The sequence below is a fragment of the Camelus ferus genome, chromosome 5 (genome assembly GCF_009834535.1).
Source record: "Camelus ferus isolate YT-003-E chromosome 5, BCGSAC_Cfer_1.0, whole genome shotgun sequence".
NCBI lineage: Eukaryota > Metazoa > Chordata > Mammalia > Artiodactyla > Camelidae > Camelus > Camelus ferus.
The window spans coordinates 74,863,315-74,884,011 of NC_045700.1; the positions used below are offsets into that span (position 1 = coordinate 74,863,315).

General features: G+C 36.4%; 1 protein-coding gene across 7 annotated transcripts in view; it reads right to left on the reverse strand.

The window, feature by feature from the left end:
* Positions 1 to 20,697, reverse strand: part of SLC39A10 (solute carrier family 39 member 10) — a 120,250-nt gene that overhangs the window by 41,894 nt on the left and 57,659 nt on the right. The window contains exon 1 of one of the 7 annotated variants that reach the window (XM_006176823.3): positions 16,391 to 16,846. The exons of 4 other annotated variants lie outside the window; for them this stretch is intronic. The gene's annotated coding sequence lies outside the window, so the exon portion shown is untranslated. Of the gene's footprint in view, positions 1 to 219; positions 10,265 to 15,237; positions 16,344 to 16,390; positions 16,847 to 20,697 lie in introns of those variants that run through there. 2 more of the 7 variants (XM_032480145.1, XM_014552481.2) reach the window with 2 other exon arrangements.

Sequence of the window (20,697 nt, forward strand, 5' to 3'; positions counted from 1 at the left end):
ACAAATATCAGACTGAGCAAAAGATAACACTAAGGAAATCATAGGGCAAAATTCTACTTATATAAAGTTAAAAATGGGCAAAACTAAACCAAGACAATGATTACTTTTGAAAGGAAGATAGGGGCAATAACTAGAATTGGAAATTGTGGTTATGTTCTTTCTTTACTTGAGTAATGGTTACACAAACATGTTTACTTTGTGATAATTTATTGCACTTACTATACTCTGTGTAGTTTCCTGTACACATGTTGCATTTCAATGTAAAGTTTTTAAAAATCAATTTTCCTTCAGTGAAAACCAATTATAAAATGTAATTACAAACAAAAATTATTAGGCTCCTAGAAATAAGCAGAACAAGACCATTAAAAGGAGAAATTTATAAGACATTATTGAAGGATAGTCAAAAAGAATTATAAAAACTGGAGAGATACCACCTATATGAATGGATCAAATGGCGTAAGACATATAAAGTCTTCCCGAGTGTACATACAAATTTAATTCAAAGTAAATCAAAATCCTGGTAGTTGTTTGTTTTCGGTGAGACTGCACAAGCTCATCCAAAAATTCATATGGAAGAGCAAAAACCCAAGGACAACCAAGACAATTCAAAAATTAGTAAGGTAATAAAAACTTTTTATAAAGTTACACTAATAACAGAACTGGTACAGAGCCAGAAAGACAGACCAAAGGAGCAGAACAGAATTTAGAAAAAGAACCAATAACGTTGATTGTGAAAAAATGGTTCCTTCTCACGTCCTATACAAAAGTCAATTCCAAGAGGGTTAAAAATCCTGATGTGGAAAACAAAATTCTTAACAACTTTTAGAATAAAATATAGGAGACTATCATGACTTTAGGGTAGGGAAAGATTTTTTAGAAAAGACACAAAAAGCACAAATCTTAAAAGAAAATTTTGATTAAATTTAATTAAACTAAATTCTTTAAATATTACTCTACAATAAAGAATACAATAAACAAAGGTTATGACAAGTTATAGACTAAAAGATATTTGCAATATGTATGTATAAACAAAGATCAATATCCAGAATATGTAAGACATATATATATGTGGTGATATATATGTGATACATATATATCAATATGGGAAAAAACTCCAGTATGGCAGACAACTATGTAAAGGATATAAACAGGACAGATGGCTGAGCAGAGACATGATTACTAATAATCTAGATAATGCACCAAGACATTAAGAGGCAAAAATTAATATACAAAAATACCAGGTGTTAAGCAAAGATCTAATGTAAAGAAACAGAAACTAGGGTACACTGCAGTGGAAGCATATATTTGGGGAACTATTTGGGGAAGCAATTTAACATTTACTAAAGCTGAATATGACACTCTATAGCCCTCAAATTTCACTTGTATCTATCTACCCTAGAGAAACAGGAGACAAATTCAAGAATCTTTATTACAGTATTGTTGGTTTGTTTTTGTTTTTTTTATGTTATCTATAACAGGATGCTTTGGTTGCAAATAACAGAATATTCAACTAAAAGTGGTTAAAACAAAGAAGAAAATTCCACATTAAAAGAGTTGGGAAAAATGGTGATTCCAGGACAATTACACAGTCAAATACTCAAATGCTCTCATCCTCAGATCTGTCTCTACAGAGTCTCAAGAAACAGCTATTGCTACAATCATCCCATCCTTGCAAAACCATATCCAAAGCTGGGAGGTTTATCTTCATGTCTTTTTTTCCAGGGGAAAAAAAAGTCTTTCCTGAAAGTCTCTCCCAGATTTTGCTTTACATATCTTTGATCAGGACTGTACTACACACCACCCCCTAAACTGGTAAAGGAAGAAACTACTATGATCGGCTTAGACAAATCAACATTCACTCCTTTGGGACTGGAAAGAAGGCATCTCTCCTATGTATATAGGAGGGCATACTCAAAGTAAGGAAAAAAGAGGTAAATGAGGAATGGCAGTTGACTATATAACCACAAGCGGCTTCCACAAACATAAATGCCCATCAGTAGAAGGATAAATTTTTAAAATGGCATATTTATGTAATTAAAGATTACACTAAAGTTATAAATGTGTGACTCTGAAAGAATACATTACAGGCACAAATCTCAGAAACATAATTTAAAAAGTAAATTACAAAAAGACACATATTTCATATCATTTATACACAATTAAAATATGCAAAATACTTTACTTTGGGGTATATATACATGTAGCAAGAGCTTACATGGAAATGATTACAATCTGCAGAGTGGTCATCTTTTGAGGAAGAGAAGAAAGGAAGTCAGATGGTAGAGAGGATATACACATTTAGCTGCATCTGCAGTATTTTATTTCTTAAAAAGTGAAGGGAATCTGAAGCAATGTGACAAAGCATTTAATATTTGTTAAAGCAACATAATGGGATTCAGGTGTTTGTTATACAGATCTTCCTCAACTTACCATGTCTCAATGAAACCTAAGTTGAAAAATATCGTAAGTTAAAAGTGCATTTAATATACATAATCTATCAAACAAGGTTTAGCCCAGCATACCTTAAACAGAGTACTTACATTAATTAGCCTACAGCTGGGCAAAATCATCTAACACAAACCCTGTTTTATAATCATAAGTTAAATATTTCATGTAATTTATTGGACACTGCTGAAAACAGAAGGCTGTATGCATACAAAACGGTTGTAAGTGTATCACGTGTTGGCTGTTTACCCTCGTGATCGTGGGCTGACTGGGAGCTGCAGCTCACTGCCACTGCCCAGTATCACAAGACAGTATTGTACTGCATATCACGAGCTTGGAAAAAGATCAAAATTTAAAACACTGTTTTTTTCTACTCAATGCATATTGCTTTTGCACCACCATAAAGTCAAAATAATCATGTCAGAGACTGTCAGTATTCTGTTTACTTCTTTTAAGTTTGATAGCTAACTACCATCAGTGATTAATCAACATGTATTGTAGGAGTAGCTATCATGGTTACCTGGGAACTTGTTAGAAATGTGAATTCTTGCACCCCACCCAGACCTACTAAATCAGGAACTCGAGTTGGGGTTTAACAGTGTTTCATCCAGTTTTCCTGGTGAGTCTGATGCTAGCTAAAGTTTGAGAACCACTACCTATACAAATAAATTTTAAAAACACACCAACTTATTTAAAATGATAATTAAATCAAATATTAAGACTACCTGAATACATTAGGTTGAATTACCACGTGGCTTCTGTGGGTTATGAATTTTAGAAAATAAGCAGTCTATAAAATATATATAATCCCAAAGCTACACTAACTTTGAGATTTTTTTTTCTAATCCAAACACTTCAGTTTCTAATACAGTCTCATGGATAAAGTCACCATTTAAAATATATCAATTTTACCTAAATACTAATGAAGATGAAAAGGCATGGATAACTAAGATGTTAAGCAGAAAGAGACAAGGTTACACTCCCTGTAATTACCTTAGTTTTCCACTAGAAGGTACTAGTGAAAGGTGATATTCTGAATGAATGTTGCTCTGTTCATTTGATATGTAAATGTCTGGCAGTTTCTTCAGTGTACATTATCTCACTGTCAAATGAATAGGTACAAGCAGTGGAAATAAAACATACATATACATTGATCAGGCAACATCAAATGAATAACTCCATGAAACACAAAAACTATGGGTGGTCTATGTAAGCTTTAAATTGCCACTGTGTGTCACTATAATTCAATAAAAAAAAGTTTAAAAAATTCCCATTTGTCTCTATTTTTAAAATGTGTAGTTCTCAATTTGTTTACTGAAAAGATTCTAATATCTTGAGTCCCCTAATCATTTACATTTAAGAGAGTACCATAGGAATGCAAATATGAGTGACATCATAGGGGTAATATTAAACCTGTGCTAAGTATTTTTTTAAAGTAAATCATTCATAAACTTTGCAACCTTTGTTCAGAACAACTATAGCAGATGTGTACCTAAGAATCACTTGGATGAAGTATGCATTTGTCAGCATATACTAAGCAGCTATTGCAAAGAGACCTCAAAGGGCAGTCGCCTAAGAAACAAGCAAGTTTCCTTCTTAAAAACAGTCCAAGTTTGACTGCTCCAGGTCTGTGAGCAGCTCTGCTCCAATAATTGAGAGAGACATTGGCCTTACTTGGATGCTATTCTAGCCAGCGGTAAAACACAAACAATGGAAGTTCAGGTTCAGAAATTTCTTAAGCAGTAAATGAAGTAGATACTGCTTGCATCACTTCTCACATTTCATTGGCAATAACTTAGTCACATAGGTTCAGTCAATCAAATAAATAAGGAGACTGGGAAATAGTCTCACCTACCATTTACAGTTTTCCAAGTATTATAGGGAAGTTAAGGATCCTTTTCTATCCACAGCACAAAGACCATCTTTGGAGTGGAGAGAGGAATGGGGGAAATGTTGCCCAAATCCATTTACTACTCAACCTCAGATATTGGCCTCTACAGGACTGTTTTGCCATAGCCAAAATCTTCTGTTGTCCCTTATGTTTTGCAGTTTTCTAAGCTTTGTGCATTGAGAATGTTAGTTTTATAACTGGTTTTTTTCTCAATTCAGCAAATACACATTGAGTTATCTACCAAAGACTTCTGGGTATATAGACATCTATGCATGATTCTACTGCACAAAACAATGAATTCTGGAAAATAGCTAGTAGTTGCCACCACACATTTAATTTCATCTTTTGTTACTGATTTTCAATATATCATCGTAGTTAAAAGTTTATTCTATCATTGTATAATTTCTACATTAAGTACATAATTCACAATTAAGTACTTTAATCGTTGTGCTAGTTAATTACATTACTTCTGATGCAAATAGATGGCTCTGCATGCAAAGAAAAAAATGAGATTCACTAATATTTTCCTGTAAAATTCACTAATATTTTAACATTAACATCAGAACTAAACACTTATTGAGGACAGTGGTTAGCCTTTGTTGTGAGAAATGACCAGGAGGAACCATGCAGGAAATTCTGGGTTGCAGTTGGTGTTCTATCTCTTCCCCTGGGTGCTGGTTACATGGGTGTGTTCACTTCATAAAAATCTGCTGAAGTATACACTTAACATTTGGGTACTTTTCTAGAAGTGTGCTACATTTCAGACAAAAGTTAATTTTTAATCCCCAAAGAATATGTATTTCAACTTTCAATTAGTAAAATTAGTAATAGGCAGTTTCTACAAACAGACCCTGAATCATACCCAAAGATGAATTTCATTTAACTTTTTAAAATAGTTTAAGATTCACAAAAAGTTGTGAAAATAGTTCAGAGTTTCCACGTACTCTTTACTCAATTTTCCCCAAGGACAACATTTTACATAACAAAACCAGGAAACTGACATTGATATAATACTATTAACTGAACTACAGACCTTATTCTAATTTAAACGGTTGTTGCATGCAGTCCTAAAAATTCTGCAATAGAAAATCCATTTCTTAAACAGAAAAAAAAAAGTATCATTAGTAACCAAAGGATCTTGCTTAACAAAATATAGGATTATACTGAAGAAAGGTTAACTAGAACCTTAAAAGTAAGTAATCAGGGATGATAACCTCCATAAGTTCTATAAAGGCTTACAACATTTTTAATTACAGGCTTTCTGTTGTAGTTCTTCCATATAAAATGCTACATAATAAATTTTTCAATTTTTAAATAAATAAAATTGAGCAGCTACATCAAGAACAAACTGAAAATACACTAAATGCTAACATTACAAATCCATCTACAGATATTTTGTCTCAAGAAAAATAATTATCTTTATTTTATATAGATGAACGTAACAGGGCCTTAGAAAGTTTAAGATGAAAAAAATCGTTAAGTATAATTAGCTAAACATTCTTATTTTATACACAGGAATCTAAGACCCAGTGAAGGTATACAATTAGATTAAAGTGATTTCAAGTTTGTGGCAGTCCCCTGACCTGAAAGTCAAAGGTCCTTTCTGCTACACCAGCATATCTATATATAATTTAAAATCAGAACACTGTGAGATAATTACTCATGCAACCCATCTAAAATATACTACCAAAACATTTTAAAGGGAAATCATCTTTAATACAGTCAGTATAAAAAAAGTCAACAAGAACATCACTAGCTTACTTAACAAAATGATTGATGTAAGAAAAATTACTAATGAACACTAAAATAATTCTGTTTCCAGCACTTGGTTCCTTTTACTGGAGAGACCAACTAAGTAGATATCCTGTGTGTAATCTACTCAACTCATCTGACTGAAAAACAGACTTTTACTCAAGGGAGTATTTTTTAAAGGAAAATGTAGACCAAATGAAAGAACCAGAAGTTAGTATCTGTCTCAGGCTCTGTCTCTCACACACATACCCACACAAAATACATATATATGTAAACTAATAATCAGAAAAAAATACTGTAAATTGCTAGGCAAGGTTTTAAAACTAGCCATTTCAGTGTTCCAGATTGGTATTCTGAAGGTCAATAAAGTAGAAACCAGAAGAAAAATTACTAAAACCCTCAACCTAGATTATATAAATATATCATGCATTAAGTAAACTTAATGTGAAAATTCATTTAATAAATAAATGTACACAGTATCTTAATTTCATAAAGGACTTCATTTTTTTCAAAGATTTCATTGTAGTTTCTTTAAATAATGGTAGAAATTAGTTTTATTTATATCCTGAATCGCATAAATACAAATGGTATTTTTATCACTGAATGACTTCATCAATCTTTTTCCATATTGACAGGAATGTAGGTAGTCAGATACCAATTTAGTTTCCTTCTGTGATTCAGTAGTAGTACACACAAACTGGGTGAGAAGCAATGAGACTGCATACTTAAGAAATACTACCTAGGAGCCAAAGATCTCAGTTAGAGATCTGGTTCTGCCACTTCCTGGCTCTAAGATACTGGGCAAGTCACTTATGACCATTTATAAAGTGGGGATATTAATCCCTGGTCTATTTCACAGTAATTATGAGAACCACGTAAGATTACATAGATCCTTTTTTTAAGTGGTAAAAGGTTTAAATGTTTTTCCACTTTATTTGTAATGTTTAAATGCTATTTAAGTACAAGTTATTAATAGTAATATAACTTGGATCCATTTTACATCCCATTTCTGATATATCTACCCAATGTAACATCTTGTACATAGAACATAACCAACAGTTGGAAACCTCTCATTACTCCCAGCACTGTCACTGTTTCCCCTGTGTTGCAGGGGAAATAGCTCCTACACATATCCAGCAATTGAACTAATCTATATGAAATGTATACTTTGTAAATTATATTAACCTAAGCTATTACCACTATTTCTATTATGTATTAGATATTATGGATCTTTCACTTAACTTCTGAAAATAGAACCAGAGGAGGGAAAAGTCCCTTCGTTTTGATTTCTTCCAAAAAATGCTATCAAAAATATTCCAAGAGCACATGCAGCTAAGTTAGTACAACCAAGACCTACTCTCGATTACAGGAGGCACCCAATTCACTAGTATTTGAGAAAAAGTTGGAAAGAATTGTGTCATACCACACAACACTGTAAAATGATTATAAATCAATAAAAAATGTTAAAAAAAAATAAATAAAATAAAAGGAAAAAGTCAAGGAAAAAAAAAAGAATTGTGTCATACCAATTCCACTGGCATTATAAAATGTTCAAAGCATAAAGTTATTTCAGTAATGAGGTCTCATCAAGAAACGCAAAATCCTTACAGCTTTAAGTTCTGCTTTTTCATTTCCCTACTTTCCCAGCTACCTAATCTACTAATGCCACAGTCTCAGTTTGGAATGTCAATGTAGCTATTCCTCCAAAATAAGCACAATCTCTAATAATTACCCAGACTCATTCATATAAAAATAGTGGATGCATGCTAATTGAGCTTGGGCAAAATTCAGTGCTCCTCTTGTTTCACTAGCTTTTTCTTTTTAAGAGAAAGAATATAAACACCTGAGCCTTGAATTAATATACAAAATTAAGCAACCACACGTATCTATTGCACTCAAAACATTCATGTACAAAAGCTGTATTTTCTCATTAAATGTCAAAACAACTAACTATCTGAAGTCTCCACTTTTCGAGCTTTCACTACAGGGAGCCTAGAGCAATATTGTAGAAAGCCACTTATGATGTTCCTGTGTCTGTTTTGCTGTTTGTGAATACAAAGAACATCTGAGATTAGTGTATGTATGGGCCAGGGTAATTTCACCAGTCATAAAATATTGTGATGTCTTTTAAGCCACTAAAATGTTACAATTTTAGTTACCCTTTCAGTAAACAGGCTTCAACCTCTTTCCACTACAAATGCATGTAAGAACCTACACAACGTGTATCACAAAAAGGACTTAAAGAGTGCTAACCTTAGGATGTGAAATAGACACACTCCTTCTCCCTTCAACCTGCACAGTTATGTTCTCTTTTGACTTGTCACCACTGGCAGTTGCCTTCATTCTAAGAATAGTTACTGCCTTCAAATCTTTATCACTCCATGTATCTTCACTCTTCCCTTTATTTTCCTTTTTCAGCATCTTGCCACTGTTATATATGTCCCTGATTTTGTACCAGCTTGCCCTTCATAAGCACTGCCAGTAAAATGATCTTTCCTTTCCACAGGTCAGGAAGAAAAAGAGAAATCACAGAATGTCCAGAGCAATCTTTTTTAACATTAACATTTTTTGAAGCTGCTGACAACACAGGCTACTTCTTCACCAGGGAAGCTTTCCGTCTGATTAATTTCAGCTATCCTTATAGTTACTTTAAGCCATCAAAGTCCTCCTAATTGTTGAACAAAGTGAATTGATTCAGTTCTGCCATACAGCAGCATCTTACAAAAGTATAAGTCAAATGTTAAAGCTACTTAATTTTTACTAACAAACAACCAATTTCACTATCAATTATCAATCTATCTTATCATCAAGTTCAACACTGTCCAACATAAAGAAAAGTATATAAATTCTTATTTAAACAGAGTCTTCTTGGGACATATTCTCTTACAGAATCACATTCAGCTATACAGACGGGTAGATTTTGTGATATATAGGCACATAAAAAAAGAAAAAAAAATTAAGAAAATTATTAATAGTAGGAAAAAAGTTGCACAGGAAAGGAAAAAGTTAACAGTTTATTACAATGGCCCAGTACTAAGTAACACAGTCATAAAAATATAACACTATGTATTGTTCTAAACCAAAATTACAATATAACTGTACTGAAAAACTGGGGTATAGGAAACTAGAAGGTACATGGTAAGGTGGGAAGAGTGCTAAATCCTCATCTTTCATTAAACATATAACAATTAAAACTGAAAATCAACAAGAACAGGTTGGACACAAGGCAGTAAACAGCAAAATAACCAACCAAAGGAACTAAAGGAGCTCCTTATCTCTCTAGGCAGAGTATGAAAGGAAGACAGGGGACTGATTTTCCTTTCCCTAAAATCTTCATAGAACTATTTAATTCTTTAAACGATATTCATGTATAACTTTCAAAGAAACTAAAAATTAAAGTCAGAAATTATAAACCTTAACATTTCTGTTAAACAAAATCACATTATGTCACATGTGGAAGAAGATGAATTAGTTTCAGGATTTTCACAAGCATTTGTAAAGTTTTAATAACAGTATGTAATCATTTTAATTTCAATTTGTGCTATTATTTTTGGTTACTTGTTTGGGTAAGTCCACGATGTGGGGAAAGACTACAAAAATTTGAACACATTTCTGGTCTTGTTAACATACTTCAAAATTGTTTTCTAGAGAAATTAAATTTGGTTATACTGCCACCAGCAGTATAATCACAGCATTCTCCTTGGTAGTGGTGTATCACTGATTTTGGAACAAGTGAAATTACCTTATCCTTGCTGATGCTTTTAAAATTATTCCTCGTGTCTCAATATTTGTATAAACCTATAAGCTTTCATATAACATGGCTTGATCATATTTTCTGCAAACACCTTCAGTTTTGTCCAGTGCCTTTTTACTTTGATTACAATGTTCTCCCTTTCATGTAGAGGTGCTTTCATGTACATGCATTGAAACCTACAAATTTTTTTGCAATTTCTTCTGTGATTTCTAAATTTAAGAAGTTTCTTCTCCCTATATTTCATATATATTTTCTTCTTAAAAAAAGGTATAATTAAAACTAACATGACCCCTAACATTCATTTTTTTTAGGGAAAATAAAACATCCACTGAACTAACAATATTCTTGCATATTTACCTGTTAACTAAGAAAGTTAACATTTTAGCCTCAATAAAATTTGCAATTTTTAAGCAGAAATATTCATAAGAAAAGCTTTAACATTTGTTTTTTAAATTATAAATTATATTGTATGTTATATAATATTGTATTTAGTTAAACAATTTATCTTAAAATCTCTTTCAGTGATTTGATTTTAGCTACCTTTCCAATTTCCCTCAGTTTTTAAAAATTGGTATAATTTTTTTGAAAATAAACTTTTTATTTATACTGGTTATATACATCAAATTATTTTTATTTGAAAAAATTAGAGTATGCTAATTTAAAACAAAAATCTTAAAAAATATGTTCCAAACATTAACAAGTTATGAAGTCAGCTGAACTTCTACACTAAAAAAGGTTCATGGGAAAAGAAACATATAATATATGTAATACATAATATCTAACTGTTCTGTTATTTTAATTACATATTTAATTATATAATAATGAAATACATAATTACATAAACATTTTTCTCATTATAGTTTTACTGATCTCATTGACTTATAATGTAATAATAAATCATGTTTTACTCTATACATCTCAGTGAGGTATACAAATCAACCCTTCCATGGCCTCCTTCATCAAGAGGCTAATCTTCCTCTGTAACAAAGCACAAAGCATAATCCACATGTAAACAAAATAAACTAAGAATTCATCTTCAGCAGAGGTGCACTGAGAAGTATTATACTAAACACTTGTTCCCAGGCCTGTCAACATGCAATCATGAACTGCTTTATGAGGGGAGCGGGAGCAGAGGAGAAAGGAGGAAAGGGGGGAAGAGGCAGGGGCAGGGAGAAGCATAAAAAGAAATATGAAACATTTTCTGCTCTGAAGGAGGTACAAGGAAGACAGTCACCTTGTAAATTAGAGAAGGTAAACTGTGAGATATAGGACATAAGAAGCAGTAGAAACACTGTGAAAGTTAGTAAGTAGCTCAAGGTTGAAGGCCACATTCCAACTCCAAGCATCGTAGGTCTATTTCTTCTACAGAGGAAAACAGGAACAGGCGAGAGAAGCTCCTACACTATTTAAGTGAACGATAACTGAGAGCTCACATTATTACCTATTAATTTGTATTTGAACGTTTTTCTAGTAAAGTGTTTTACTCATATAGGCTCTAGGAAAATGTAACTATTTTAAAAACGGCAACATGTCAAATAAATCTTAAGAACTGGATCCAGGGGTTGGCTGACTTAAAAGGACCAGATAATTAATATTTTCAGGTTTTGCAGGCAGTATAGTCTCAAAGGCAGCTACTCAATCCTGCTATCATGGCACAAAGCAGCAACAGACCACACATAAATGAGTGACACGGCTGTGGTCCATCAATGCTTAATTTACAAAAGCAGCTGATTTGGCCCATGACCATAGCTTGCTGATTCTACTTAATCTACACATTTTTTAAAATACCAATTCGGACAACTCTAAGGGAAACCACTACTGCAAAACTAAGAAATTCACAGACTATATAAGGTGAATTCAGAAAGAAGTTTAGAGGCATGAAGGCACATCTGAAATTATTTACAGACTAAACAGGGCAGTGGGATGTATGTATTTGTGACCTTGTTACTACAACTGAAAGCAATTTAGATTTTCCACTTCTTTCATTTATGAACGAAAATAAATCTAAAAGCTAAAGTGATCACTAAGAAGTCTTAATTACTAGAGGATTCAAAATAACTTTCATACATACTTCACAGTAATTCTTATAATAACAATACTTCTGGGTCTTATGCTTATTACTCTAATAAATTTCCTACAACATTCTGATTCACTTTTCTAAATTCCCAAAAATGGGATGGATGGTCCCCCAAAATAGAGCACGTATTAAGGGTAAACATGGTTGTTAGAAATGTTAATGCCAAGGACAATTATTATCTGATCTTCCTCTTTCAGCAGTAAAATATCTACGATATAATGGGTAATTATAAACTACAATTATAAAAGCATTATCTACCACTAACTGTTAGTGACAATAACCTAAACACTGCTTGAAAAAGATGTTAGATTTCTATCCTTATACTTACAAACCTGTAAACACCACTCCATCCTAATATCTTTTAACATACAAAACCTCATACTAAAAATCAACTTTAAAGAATCTATTAAATACCCAATCCTTATATCTAGCAATAAAAAAAAAAAATCTTATGTTCTGGTAAGACAACAGAATTTGAAACTGTATTTTCACAATGTGACATGACAATTACTGTGTTCTGAACATTAAGCATGATCTCAAGCAGCTGGAAATAATTTCAATAATGCTATTGTTATTTAAAACTTTACAATTTCAGTCGAAATTGCCTTCATACCTACCCAATACACTTCTGAATATTCTGACTGTGGCAAATTTTTATCAAGAATGTATTTGATTATTTTGGGAAAATCTAAAAGTCATTCTATGGTCCATTCATAAAATTTATAAATAGAAAATAATGAAAGTAGAAAAAGTAGTTTGGAATACCGATAATTGGTATTATCTGAAATCTTAGCATTTACATAAATGACTACAAGAAATCTGGTTATTAAAGGTTCTTGAGATTATTTTTCAAAAACCATTCTGTAAAAGTCAAAGTTTCAAATAAACTTGAACTTTAAAAAGCTCACCATGTTGTTTTAAGATTTTCAAATTTTATTTTCAGTATAGTCAAGGTAATACAAAGTTATGTGGGATTAAATTAAGCCAATTAGCCCAGATTAAGTTAATAAAACTGCTGCTATTCATATATAAAGCTAACCTCAAATATACACCTTCAGCATATATCCCTCTTCCTGTTTGAAAAATCCCCCACATAATCTTGCAAGGAAACTTGACCTTCCGTTATATCTCCATCCAAAACTTACTCCCTATTTGGAAAACTAGGGTTAACAGCAATCAAAATTAACCAATTCAAAATGACTCTTACTAGCAACACTAATTAGCTGGAGGAAATCTTAAGGTAGACTAGATAAATAGCACCAAGGAATCTCAATTGTAATTTAAACAGTCTTGTTTTTGGAAAAGGTGAAGGTCAAGGTAAGCTCATAAAAACTTCAAGGGGAATCAAACACTAGGGGGCAGCATCCAACTGCTGGGACAAACTGAGCACTCTTTTAACTTAACAAACTTTAAGCTAAAGTTAGTGTACTTTCAATGAGAACTACACTTACTTTATTGGGTTATAAAACCTGTGATAAGGAAAAAAAACTAGCTTTCTGTCCTGATTGCCCACACTTCTTTTCCATTTTTTACCGTGTACTTTCTTTTGCATCTTGTGAACATCAGTTTAAAATGCCCTAGTGATAATGTCCTTTTGATATTTAAAAAAAAGGCATTTCCATTCTTTAGGTAGCCACTACATAGACAAGGGCTGACATAAAAATCCAAAGTATTTCCTTGAGTTAATGCTAAATTTAAATTTTATTTCAATTAACATTTTAAATTTGATTAAAGAGCTTGACAACCACGCTTTGCATTCACTGAATAAGGTGTCATGAGGATTATGTGACAAAAAGCTGTGGAGTACATGCCCCTCAAGGAATCAAGTCTGGCAGGGAAAACAAGATGTACATATGTAATTATAAGCTAGAAAATGCAAAAAAGGCATTATTACACAAGTAACACAACAACAGGATAACTGTACACCCCACAAAGGCCCAGTAGAGACCACTAAGTCTCATTCATAAATCTCATCAAGACAGAAAGTAATCCTTCAATCACTAGAGAAGGACTGAAATACCTGTATGTAGAAAAGAACATAAAATGAATTAAGTACCTGTAGCCCTTCGGTTCTTTTCCAATACTGGCCAAAACCGGAGGTGGTTGGGGCGGGTGGATAGAATAGTAATAACATAAATTCTCTTTAATTAAAGCAAATGATCATTTGTTGTTGAATAATTTCCCTTGTTGTAATACCTATACCCTATAGTCTCCATAAATCAGTTTAAAAACAAGCAAAAAACAAACAAAAAACCCACCACCTGGAGTAGTACTTGCATACCAAACCTGAGGCCTCCTGAAAGTACTTCAAATCAAGTGCTCAAAAAAAGGGAACTGTGTTGGCTTTTAAGCTGTTAGTGGGATACAAATTGAAAACAGGAAGAATAAGTACAGGCTATCATGCAATGTATTATTGATGTCCCCTCGTAAGAGAGGTCTTCCCTAACCACTTCTTTTAAAGTAGCACCGAAGTCACTCACAGAGATTCTTAACCAGGGGGCTGTATACAGATTTCAGGCTTGTGAATTTGGGTAGGGAAGAAAGATATAGCTTAATTTTAATTAATCTCTGAAATTTAGTTATTCCTTCAATTATAAAGGTAGGCCAAAAAATCACAGTAATATGCAGTACAGGACACTATCAATATAAATTACTCAAATTAAACCCTTTAAAGTTCACTTACAATTCTTACTAGTCTGAAATCAGTCATTATCAGACATGCCACTACTAATATTTAATGCTTTACTAAAATCATACTTACTACTTTGGTAATTATATTTCAATAGTTGGTTTCTGTTGTAATCCTATATATTTCATACATCTAAAATCGTCATTCTAAGGTTCATCACACAAAAAAAGTTTAAAAGTCTCTTCAGTACATCACTGTTGTATTTTCTTCATACCACTTTTCACTGTTAACTATGTACTTCTCTCTCCCTATCGAGTACTCAGCACGTGTAGGGACGTGGGTTGCCTAGGATGGACCCCCAAGGTCTAGAACAAGTGACTAAGAAGGCAGTTCAGATTTGTAAAATTCTAAGTCCTAATAAAAAACATGACACACTTTAGACTTCAGGCTTTCAACTGCATTACTATAATCAACTACATTGATTTAAGTCTCCGGCTTTTTCAGTATACTACCTGCTTGTTCTTAATCATGTGGAATTTAAATAACACCCCCCCCCGAAAGAAACCCACACAAATGGAATGTAAACCTGTCCCATCCTGGTTTTGCTCCATCCAGAATGACTCAGTACTGAACAGCGTAAAAGACGTTAAAGTTTTTTTTTTTAAATAAAAGCCCACAGTATAACCTACCATCTTTTGAAATTATGTGCTTTAATGTCACTGTTTATTACTTAAAACAGGAACTTGAGTAAAGGACCCTTCCAACTGAGGGCTGCGGATCCCGCAGCGATATTTCTTCCTCGTGCCCAGTTCATAAAGACAGCACATGTGGACAGGCTCCCACGTGAGCAGTTTTTACAGAAGCCACAGGAAGACCTCCGACGTCACGCCGCCTGCGCCCTCACCAGCCCCCCTTCCTGCCTGGGGCACTCGGAGGTCCCAAAGGAGAAGCAAGAAGCAGAGCAGCCCCTTAGACCCGGGGTGGGAAAGCGCGAAGGTTCCCCTACGTCCACCCCTAGCCGGGCCCCACATCGCTCTCCGCCAAAGGGCTTTCCGAAACAAAGCCGGGGCTGCCGCGCCACCTCCCGGCCTCCCCCACTGACCCAGTCCCAGCCCCACCCCAGTTCTCAGCTCCAAAGACCCCGGCAGGTTTCAATATTCACTCCCCCGCGCCCCGCCTAGGCTTTTCGGTTGATGAGGGAGAAAGCAAGCCCCCACGAGGCCTCCCGCGGTAGGAGTACAGGCGCCACCGTCCGTTAGCCTCCCGCTGCCGGAACAGCGGCGCCCGGGCTCCATCCCGGGGTCCCCGGGATACACCGGAGGGGAAGACTGGAGAGGAAGAATCGGGGGCGTTAGCCGAGGCCCCTGTCTAAGCCCCTCCAAGACCGGACCACCGGTCCGAGCTTCCGCTGGCAACTCCACCCGCTGCCCCCAGGCCGCCCGCGCGCAGCCCCCCAACCGCCGCCGCCGCCACCCGCCCAGCGGTCACTCCCCCGCTCCCCGCGCGGCCCCCCAGCTTCGGCAGGAGGCTGAGTCGGGCGCGGGTCCCGCACGCGGGGCGGAGGCTGCCGGGCTGCCAACTCCGCGGCAGCCCAGAGCGCACACGAGGAGCCACGGCGCCCCACGCGCAGCCCACCGCGCGCTCAGCCCGGCTCGCCGCCGCCGCCGCCGACTGCAGCAGCTGCGGGAAGCCCAGCGCCCGGATCCCCGAGGGACTCAGCCCCGACTCCCCGGTTCTGGTCTCCCTTTCTACCCCCCCGCCGTCCCGGGACTCGCAGTCTCCGCCGCGCACGGGGCCGATTCTGGGGGAGGGAATGTAAACAAATCGGGGTTTTATAGTTACCTCACACTCGAGTGCCGTGTGCATCTCCTCTCCGCTCGGTACCAAACCCCGGCTGCACCAAATCGTGTATTCACCAAAGCCGGATGCGCTAACTGCGTCGCGGAGATCCGTGCGTCAGACACCACGCTACGCTAGCGGCGTACAAGGCCCACTCAGGTCCCTGCGCAGCCGCACCCCGTCCGCCTATGGGTGCTACGCTCTGGGCGTACACGCGCCACCCAGCCATTCACTTCGGATAACGCAACTTGCGTAGGGAAACTGCACCACTCGAGGGTTCCACACGGACCGTGAGAGCAATAGGAAATTCAAGTCTACGCAAACTGCGGAACCCCGCGGCTCCGCGCTAGTTTTGTTCCAAGAAAAGACGCCGCGGGGGAGTTGGGGCGGCTTCTAACGCATGCGTGGAGCGCTCTTTACCGCTCGCCTTTCTCCCTACTTCGCCTGTCGGTTGCTGCGGACCCGGGGCGGCGGATGAGTAAGGGAAGCTAAGCTCTAAACGTAAACACTTAAGCCAGATGGTTTCAGACTGATAAATTAGAATGTTTATCTGTACATGGGTTAAACATTTATGTTAATTTATCCCCTCCTCTTTAGTACAGTAACCTTTCAGTCTGCGGGGGGGGGGGGGGGAAGGAACCAATACTTTTTTAGTGCTAAGTGCGAGCTATTTTGCATAGTTCTCCGTCCCCCTGCCTCCCAGTTTATTCTAAAGAGCACTTCCTGTGGTCCTTCCAAACGTGAGTGTCCCAAGCATGTCACGCACTTGGAGGAGTTCTCGAGGCTTTTGAAAACTTCGGAGGTTTTCCACCACCTTCTACTGCTTAATTCATTATTTCTTAACACCCAAGAGCAAAACCTTTCCACCCAGATAAGCAATTCCATGGACTCCTGACTACATCTTGCTCCCATTCCTTTGCTTATACCCAACACATAAATTGTCTCCTCCCCTCTTCACAAGCAATTCACAACCGATACTTTATTAAAAAGTGGCTCTGGACACCTTTCCCTTGCTCCATCACTCTGTTTCTTGGCGTTTATTTGATCTCCATGCTGAGGCTTATCTGTAGGCCTGGCGTGCCTGTTTCTGTATCCAGCCAGAGTTCTGGGGGTGCCTTACTGACACCTAGCAGAGTCATAAAACAATAATAGTAAGAGCAAGCTTTACTATGTGTCAAGTACTTCCTACGTGCTTTACATGTATATTAATTTCATCCTCAAACACAACGAGGTAGGTATTATTATCCTACCCCAGGAAACAGACATAAGTTACTTGCCTAAGACCACAGAACAGGTAGGGAGGGATATGGTATCCAAACCCCGATAGTATGGCTACATATTCCTGCTTTTCTGCATATTTAATGAAGGAAGGTTGTTTTGTTTTTGTTTTGTGTCTCTACAAAAAACATTTTTAGGTGCTTAAGAAAAGCCTACTGACTGCCATCATACTCAGCTTCTCATGTCCCTTTTTTCTTGTTTGGAAAAGCCAATCCATTGACTTCACTCCTGCAGGTTTCCACAGCTGTTATTAGGTAAAGGGAGAAGTCCTGAGGTGTAGAGGAAAGAGATCTAGTCTGAGTCCTAGCTTCATGTCTCACCATTGTCACTAACTAGGAGACAATGACCATGGGCCTCAGATTCATGGATATATTAAGGGAATTGGTCTAAATTCATTCTGAAGTCTGTAGATTTCATAAAATCCTTATAAATATAGTACATCTTTTGGATCCAAGGCATAAATAGCTCCCAAATTACCCTGAAATTTTAAGGCTTATAATTATTTTATTGAACATATTATTTCAGCACCTTTAAAATATATGCAAGATCTTTCTACTAAGTATCACTAAGATATAGCACATTCCTTATATTTTAGGGCACTCACACCCTTACTGCTTTCTAATTATGCATTTACAAGGCTAATATTCAGCTGGTACACACAGGTACAGAGAACCATTGATCAAATATTGAAATATACAAGTTGGTCAACAGCTGCATCTCTCGGTTGAATTACATCCTTGTACCAGCCCTTTCTCTCTCAGGATTCCCCAGACCTTTAATTTCAGAAATTAAAGAGTTAATGCCTGGCTAAGAAAGAAACCTGCAGGACCCAACTCTTCTTAAAGATTTCCATTCTAATTGATTGGTGCTTATCCTTTAACACTACATGTGTTAAAAATCCCTGCATAAAACTAGAGGGTAATCTAATTGAAAATAGACTATGTCACCTACCACCTTCATATACTCACTCAAACATTCATATCAAGTATATGCACACTGATCAGGGCAGGGCTTAGAGCAAAATTACTAGGTGGGATAAATGATCGAGGGGCAAACTAGGATATTATTTTTCCTATTGGGAAAAGGAATCCTAGAAAATGACTTGTAGGCTTACTCAGTCTCATCTGCTGAATTAAACAATGGAAAATGCAGCAAAAATATCATTATAATGTATGTTTTATTTTTTACCAGCTTTATATACAAGGAATGTGTTGCGGTAAGGAATTTCTAGTATGTTTGAATCATGGAACTATCTGAGAGGTCATACCTGTTTTTCTAGCCACCTCATTTGATTCATAAAGAAGCACATCTGAACTACAAGAACAGTATAGATGGTTTGCAATATGTGGGGGAAAGAGAAAGTACTGAATTATGTGTAAATGGTTTGCCTCTCATTTGTTTTGCTTCAGTCACAATTTTATTTCGCATACCTAAAATTTTAAGCATGACCAATCTACCTTAGTGAGACATGGTATAATAAATCCAATGCCTTTTTTTTTTTAACACCTCAGGAGTAGAAAAGATCCAACTACAATAGATAGAGGAAACAAGAATCATACTTCATACCTCAGTCTTCAGCTATGACTAAAGAAAGTCCATGTCATCAACTTGGTTTTCCCTCTAGTAGAGTAGAAAATTGCCATCATATACAACAATGAGCTTTTAGTTAACTTTATTAAGGACGTGACTGCTTCTAAGAAATCAAACCTTTCAAACTCAATTGTTCTTTCCATGAATCAAAATTAATAATAACCAAAGATAATGAAACCTCCTTAAATTCATGTTCAGTTTAAACTGACTTTTACATGGCAAAAAAAAGTTTGGTTCAGACAAGTTTACGCCTAGAGAAGGAAAACTAAATTATACGGTATCTAGCCCTGAGGTAGAGGATACTAAGTACCAGGTATAGGTATTTAAAAATTGGGAAAAGAAGACCCCAGGAATATGCTCCACATCTAGGCCTCAAAATTAACAGCAGCCTATGCACTTTTAGAGACTACATGTTTGAGCCTGAAGATTGAGGCCCCAGCTTTAGATCTGAAGCCAGAGAAATGTAAAAGGTACATCTCCCATTCCTGTTCTTTGAGGCCCGTGGCACTGTGTGACATCTAACGTGTCAGCCCCATGCTCGGGATGGGAAATCAGTCTTCTTCTGATCCCTTGAGAAATACGGCTCTGTCTCATCTAAAGACTTGCCATTCCCAAAATTAAGATAAATAGAACTTCAGAGCTTATGTGGAAGTTTTTACCATAACAAGTAAAAAGAGCTGCCCTTGCACCTCTTTCTAAAAAGCAGGACTCATGAGATGGAGAAGGCCATCCCCTTCCAGAGCCCGTCACTTTGAGAAGGGTACACAGAGGCAGGGAGAGCTGAACCAGTCCCACCCTGGTGAGAGACAGGTTTGACTACCAAGCCTGTCAAGTGAGATCATTCTGAGTTGGTAGACTTACTCAATAAAATGCATTTCAGGCTTTCTGCAGAAACAAAAATAGATTAGAGAATGAAACAATTAAAACAACAATTCAAGCAACTCCCCACCTGTGGTAAGAAATTAACTTCTATATGATTTACCTTCACGATGCCAACATTAGACTAGCCAGACCCCTTAGTTTCAATTCATCGTAATACAAGCAAAAGGCCCTTGGCATTAGACATCCCTACTGGAAGAAAGACCATAATGGAGAGGCTTAGAGCCTCTGATTCACTGTGGCAAGTTCTTCCAAAACAGGAATAAGACCTAGCCTAGGAGAAAGAGGAAGATCCACTCATAAGAATAAACAAAAGCAAGAAGCTCAGATCTACAGCAAGGATGACAGGTTGACCACAGATTCGACCACATGATGAGCCAGAAAATCTTCTCCCTCCAACCTACTCTATTGTGCTCAAAAATCCCTGAAATTTCACAGTTAGAACTTTACTTCCGGGCCTTGAAACCAAAGAGACTTTGATCCTGAGGGAAGTTACTACTACCATTTTATTACTTATCCATACTGCTGTGAGAATGTTACTTTGTTCAAGTCTTTTCTAAAGA